Source organism: Lichenostomus cassidix, chromosome 14 (genome assembly GCF_008360975.1).
Source record: "Lichenostomus cassidix isolate B80296 chromosome 14, HeHo_3.0, whole genome shotgun sequence".
NCBI lineage: Eukaryota > Metazoa > Chordata > Aves > Passeriformes > Meliphagidae > Lichenostomus > Lichenostomus cassidix.
The window spans coordinates 9,354,060-9,361,393 of NC_139495.1; the positions used below are offsets into that span (position 1 = coordinate 9,354,060).

The 7,334-nt window shown below is 40.0% G+C and overlaps 1 long non-coding RNA gene across 1 annotated transcript; it reads right to left on the minus strand.

Annotated features, from left to right (window-relative positions):
• Nucleotides 1-1,718: 1,718 nt before the first annotated feature.
• LOC146430821 (uncharacterized) lies at nucleotides 1,719-6,921 on the minus strand. Its single transcript, XR_014855121.1, has 3 exons — nucleotides 6,802-6,921; nucleotides 3,344-3,464; nucleotides 1,719-3,067 (listed from the first exon to the last, which is right to left on the minus strand). It is a non-coding gene; the product is annotated as an uncharacterized LOC146430821 (long non-coding RNA).
• Nucleotides 6,922-7,334: the final 413 nt, after the last annotated feature.

Sequence of the window (7,334 nt, forward strand, 5' to 3'; positions counted from 1 at the left end):
ATATTTGGAATAAATAAATCTCAGAGTTCAGGGTAAACTTGGGAGGTGAACCTAATTCACAAATTGCTGCGAATCGCCAGTTTTGTTTCCTGGTTTCATTTTATTTTCAGACCTGGATTTTAATATGGTAGAATTGATAAATGCTAGTTTCTGAAACAGAAATTGAATCTAAAATTGAATTATCTTGAAAATTCTGGGGTATGTTCTTGTCCTAATGCAAATCTATAGCTGCTGACAGCTGTCAAAATTTATCTTCAAATGTATTCCCAATCTGCAGATTAAAACAGTGCACATGATGTCTAATGGGGAGCATCAAGAAGGCAGCTTTTCTAAGGAACAATGTCAAAGTATTTGTAATTTTATTTTTAAGCAAACTGTGATTTAAATAAGGCATGAATTATAAACATTACAATGAAAAAGGAGATGGCAATCGTGCTTCATTTTGGTCTCGCAGTGAACATGACCCTTTCTCTTCTGACGTCCTAGAAAATATTGATATATATTTAATGCAAAGCACAAATTGACCTTAATTCACTGACCTAAAACATTTATATGCCTTTGTTGCTTTTAATTTTCAGTGAAAATGACATAGTATCTTAAACATGCCCCTGAACAGCATTATGGTGGTTTTACATTTTATTACTAGGTCAAGATCAAGATCACACTCATTAGTTCTAAAACTAATGTTCTGTTGAATAAAACAAAAGGAAAGTTAAGTTTTGGCACTTTTCTGATGGGTCCTGACGGGCTTTTCACATTGCCTAGATACCATTTAAAAATAATATGTTAAAGAAGAATTCTGAGGAAGAAAATGTAACTTTACCACCATCAGAACTCCCTGCAGCTGAATTAATAATACTGAGAAATGTAGAGAAACTATGAATTATTCTAAGGACTCAGAATTCTGCAGATATTATGTTTTACAGCTTCTTATTTAATATGTGTAAATGTATGCATGTGTCTCTCTATAACTGTACACAACCCAGTCCACAGCTTTTTACATGTGACTTCTTTGCTCCATAAACAGACAAGTCATCCTGAGCTGCAGCTTTAATAATTCCTTATAAGCAAATATAGTACAGAAACTCGGCCAGGAGGACACTGGATGTGGATAACGTTGATAATGCCAAGAAAAAGGATCTATCTAGATGTGATTTCAGAAAATAGAGCAATTTAGCAGTAGGGATATTTATAGTACTGAAGCATAGAAGAAACATGAAGCTAAACTTAGAAAGTCAAAGGGACCAATCAAGAAGAGGTAAAGGAGATTTGGTTATAAGTGAGTCTCTCACAAATGCTATGATCACCTCCATGATGTGCATTCCTCTCTTACACGTGCTAGAAAAACGGAACACTGAACAGGAGAATTTTAAATTGCATCAACCTTTATAAAGGGGCTAAAAAGCCATCACAGAGCTGAGTTCATCCCATCACGAATTTAGGGAAACCAAACTTCTATTCTGTTTATTAATTTACCTGTCCCTGCCTATGCCATAGGGCAATTCTACAGAACCTAATAAACTGGTACCTATAAAATACTGCAAAGTTTAATATTAAGTGGCTAAGTAAATGCAAATTATTACTACTTTTAATATGGAGACCTGTTCCTTGGAAAGAGAGAAAATTTTACTGCATAAGTTGGAATGGCTTAGGCCCCTAAAAAAAGCAGTGAAGAAAAAACAAAGACAATCAAACCCCATAGTTTTAATTGGGGTCTCTCTTAATTAAAAACCTATGATGAAAAAATAGGTGAAGAGTTGAAGCATAAAAAAAAGAGCAGTAACAACTTTGTACTTTCAGTTCATCCCTTTTACTTCTCCACATGCCATTTTCATCATACATGACCACAAGTAGAATTTTTAAATGTAATTTGTCTCAGCATGAAGGCCTACTAGTAAGGAAATGGCACTTAAAAAAATAAAGCCCCCAAAACTACCCAAACCACATGCACTTGTTAATGTTTTACTTACATCTCAAATTAATTAGATGGTCTGAAAAACAAAACTCCAACAAGAGATGAAAAGTGAAACACAATAGCACAAGATTTTCTCCCACTCCTAGGACCAGTACTTTTTTTAGATTTTTTGATTGTCAGATTAGAGAAATAAAATAGAAATTAATAACAATTCAGGAAAATACACATCAGCCACACCTTTTGAAGTGTTCAGGCACAGAAACAAGCTCTTGCTCTGTTAACATCTTAATTAGTGATGATTAGTCAGTAATCTGAAATCTTAAAAGTATCACATATGACAAAAGGTTATTTCCACTTTTGACTGGTCTCTAACTGCTTACTTAGATTGATTAAAAAAGCCCCTTCAGCTGCTTAGGTAACAGCATTTCCGACGTTCTTTGCTAATTTTTTAGATAATATTTCTCAAGAGGCCTTATGTAATTAAAGAGGTTTTAATCACTAGGATCCTGTAGTGAAGGAAGGCTGTTAATGATGTGCCAGAGAGCGCTCAGTACAGACAGAACGTAAAGGAAGCTGTGACTCCTCCTCAGGGTGTTCCCTGCTGCACTCTGACTGCCTAAGCTGGCAAAGCAGGTAGTGCTGGGTAAAGTGCAGAACTGCTATCACAGCCTGCAACTTCTCCTGTTTTCACAAAAAATGTCCTCCTGCTGGGTCACATCTCTTGCTGTCTGCTCAGCTGTGTTAGCACACGATGTCACTGAGCACTTGGCCATCACTGCCACAGCACCAGGCTGGCTTCACAAGCACTCATGGACTTCTTTCTCCAACTTGTACTCCATTTAGCAAGACGTTATTCCTTATTTTCGGTTGGAGAATTGAAGTGACAAAAAGTCTGAGATGAAATTAGAGATTTGATCCTGCCCCCCAGGCTCAGGTCACAGTGCTGGTCCCTGCTCCAGCCCTACCTGCTTTCCCCTGTGCTATGAGGAGAGGACAGCAGTGCAGGATCACTCCAAGGCTGGGAGGAACTGGAGAGGGCTGCTCTGAAAATATCCTGCAGTGAGGTTTTTCCACAGCTCTGCCACCTCCTAAGTCATGTCAATGCACAGGTTTTGTGAGCCTTCTGTTTCAGGAAGAATTTGCAATCACCTGCTGTACATGAAGACAGAAAGAAAATTAATTTCACCTGTTAGAAACAGTGGTGATGTCTTAATTACTGAACTAAATACAACAAACTAAAGCATCAATTATCCTAACTGGAGACCACAAAGCTGAAGTCTATCCCATGCACCCACACAGGATCAAATGACAACAACACATACTCCAGGCAAGTCCTGGACAGAGGGGGAGCACAGTCTAATGCCCCTACATTGGTGCAGGTTGCAATTAGAGTTGCACTTTCAAAAGAGCATGTAATATATAACCTACCTGGAAATTAATTGACATCATATTAAATGGAATTTAAAGTCAAAAAAACCCATTCATTCTTGATGAATTTCCAAGTAACAGGTCTTGCCCTCTCCGAATCTGGAAGGGATCCAAAGTGGTGCTAGAATAAGAACAGAGAGCAGTTTATCTGGGATACAAACCTTTTTTTCGGTTAATTGAAAAACTCCTTCCATTTTAAGTGGTCTTCAGCAAAACTGATTTCTAGTTTGTGGTTTTACCAATTGTATTTTTTAGTTTATATCCATTATTTATATTCTAAATTATTTTCTAGCCCCCTTGTCAGGCTGAAGGTAGTGTACATTTTGATGTTTGCAAGAGACAACCTAGCTTGTTCCAATGCATAAAATATAAATATACTATTATTGGGTCAAGAGCTTCCATCACCTCTTTTGGACACAAAAGTTGTGAATTATAAGATGTGAAATAAGCCCCAGACGTTCATTATCTCTTGCAGAAGACAGGTAGTGGAATACATAGCTACAGTTCTCTTTGGTTCTGGAAAGGATGAGTTTTACCACTATGTAAGTCCTCGGCCTTTGCACTTCAGATAGGTATGTTCTGCCACCCACACAAGTTTCTAAACCAAAGCCTGAGTTCAGTATGTGAGCAATTTTCTGAGTCCCAAAAGATACTGCAACATTTGGTACAGCCAAACATCTTGCTTAATTCATTATTCACTATTTAAAATTTTGTCAGAAATCCAGGCATGAAATGAAAGAAAAAAAAAGGTAGATAAAGAAGTTAAGCAATCACACCTTCATCAACAACATAAATAAATCAGAGAGCCCATATGCTGGGATTCAGGAATCCAAATTACAAGATGGAAAGCTTACACATAACAGAAATAGCACAAAACCCAGGATAAAAGGGGCACATTTCCAGTGAGTAATTGCCACAACTAGCACTGCATGTTTTTTCTCTGAACATGGAGCTTTATTAAGTGTGACAGTAAACATCCCTTCCTGATGCTTCCTGTAAACTTTCACATCCTCCTGGAAACACAGTGGTGATCAGGGGTACATAAAAAGCTTTGCTGTCACAGCTCCACACCAAACCCTACAATTTATGTAGCAAACTACACTGTTTTCCCCTCCCAAGGCTGCACTGCACCGAACCAAGAGAAAATGCAGTCCTTGTACTCCAGGAACTCCAGAACAGCACTGGGTGATTCAGCCTGGGAGTAAGGGCTGCACCGTCCCTGGGTCAAAAGCTCTTGGAAAAGTCTCTAGCAACCTGCACAAAGAACAAAGCAGCTTTGTGGCTTTGGCAACCCAGCTTTGGTCTTTCTATTACATCACTGGTGCAAAAGCATCACTCTTGGTTCTGCTTTTAACAGATTTGATTGACATAAAGTTAGCTGCACAAGTATCTTTAGCAGGTATTACAGGAGTCTAAAGAGAAGCCTGAGCAGATCCAAAGCCTCTGCTTGGAGGCAATGGGAATACATGGAAGCTGGAGGGATGGGTCTGGTGGGGGTAACAGCAGAAGGTGCTCCTGTAGAGAAGGGCTGTAGCTACCAAAGAAACAGGCACTGCTGTCAGGTGGGCTTAAAAAAATGAAACTAAAAGGCTTTCTTAGCAAAGATGTGTCCACTGATTTGATCAAAGTACAAAGGATTCCAATTCTTCACATTCAAAGTACAGCTGATTGCAAATAATGCAAGTGCACTTTGCTATAACAGCTTGTACAAATCTGTTCTGAAAGGATACAGAACTTGATAAGGAAGTATCCTCCTCTGAAAGTATACAAGCCCCTGATAGTGGGTTTCAATATACTTATTTTAAATTTTCCATGGGAAACCTCAATTATTAATTGCTATGTGCTGTCACTGAATACTAATAATAAATTGGTTATACAATACAGACGGTTTCTATATCCCCTGTTATAAAAGTTAGGTTTTGTTGTTATCAGAAGAGAGTGGCTAAAATTATTGATGGAGTATTAATAGTGCCACAAAGTTGGAAACTGGATGTAGGAAAAATACAAGAAAAAATAGGATGTTATCAGAGACCTTCAGGCTAGAAACCTGCCTTTGAATTCCTAAATGTGTGATAAGAGGAGTTATATAACACGTTTAAAACTCAATAAACAAAGCCTGTCTGCTCAGGAAGCCAGAATTAGACCATTTGTTTCCTATAAGGAAGAATGTTTAAAGTTATTTCTCTGTCAATGGTAAAACTATGAATAAACCTAATGAAAAATATAGAATGTGTGGGAGTAAAGAATATGCTTGGCTATAACTCCACTTTTGTTTAACTATAGAAGTATTGCTAGTTAAGTGTTTCTCTATCTGACAACATTGCACCTAGTAAGATAGCTCTTTATTCTGATCATCCACTGAGTAGGGAAAAAAGAAATGGGGCACTGGAAACAACCAACATCTTCCTGGTAGCCTAACCCCTATCATTTGATTGAAGTCCCCACAAAGGAAAATCAGCCTCAGCCAGCTTAGCAGTACCCTGGTTAGCTGCTAATGTCTGTTGTAAGACTACCTGTGTCATGGGGAAAGTGGAGAGCTTTTTAAAAAATTACCAGAGGGCATAACGTGGGTTTACAGCACGTTTTTTTTAAGTGTGTGAGAATAAGGGCCGTGGGTAGCTCAGACAATCAGCATTCAATCTTTCAAACACTTCCTTATCCTGCAGCAAGTGGCCACTTGAGTTGTTCAAACACCGCTCGAGTGTTCAAAGGCACTGTGTGTTTTGGATGAAAGGCACTCTTGTTTCTGCCTTCTCCTTCTGCTACGAACGTCATCTGAACAAGTCCAAGAGCACACTGAGGTGCCTCACTCTGGAAGGGAGTTTTTCAGGGATCGCAGCCATCCTGACGGCGGAGGAGAAGAGGTGTGAATGCCTGGTCACTCCTGGGTTCGCGCTCCTTGCCAAGGAAGGGAGAAGCCGCCGCTGGGGCTGAGCGAGGGAAGGATGAACGCGAACCAGCAGTGCACCCTTGGGGCAGTGCATGCACACTACAGAGCCAGCGGGCCGGCAGTGCCGAGCTTCCCCTTGCCTGGGACACGGGAAGGGCTAGGCCACCCCTGTGCTGCCCCCCTGCACGGAACAGCCTTTGGCCTGGTGGAGCCGAGCCTGGCTGGAGCACACAGCCCGCCTGGAGATGGGAAATCAAAGCCAGGCTCTTCCCAGAGACAGCCGAAAGGTCAGTGGTGACAAGGCACAGCAGACAGGTACAACCAGACACACACAAAAACACTATAGGAGGGCAGGCAAACACTGGCCCAGGCCTTGGAGGTATTTAAGACTTGTCATAACTAGACCCAAAGCATCCTGATCAAACTTCCAAGCCAGGTAACTTTCCGAGGTCGCTGGAAATGGAAGCTTCCTGGGCAGTGTGTCCAGGCAGCTGTGGGTCCTGCGCTTGGCATCATCACCCCTCTGGCCTGGGGAAATATGGACAAGCTCAGCAAGGAAAATACCTACCAGGTCATTGTCCTTCCATGACTTCTTCTCACCTGGTTTTAATGGGGACTTACAGCCGAGGGCAGGTCAGCTCTCAGCAGAGCAGGGTTAATGATGGGGTTACTGTTCCTGATGAATCGATAACCTGTGGTTTGAGGGCAGCTGTTGAGCATTAAGTAATAATTCCATTAAATTAACTCCAGCTTTGTATAAGAGATACATGCCACTCCAGCTCTAACTTACACATATTCTTTAAACAGAAAAAAAAGAAATCAATCCACTAGTTGCTTAAAATTTCCTACGGAATAGTAATTTTTAGTCAAAAGCAGGATTTGTTTCTGATACTAAATGGTATTTATAGAAATGCAGCAGGGATATGTGTGTGTCTATCATGAACACAGTGAGAGACTTTTATCTACAATTATTTGTTTCAGAATTTATTTAAATATTTACCAGTATCCATACTCTGGCAACCGGAAAACAAATAAGAGGATGATGCATTACTTACTTCCCTGTCAGTAAATTGGAGATTATTATCAACACAAGGATTCCTA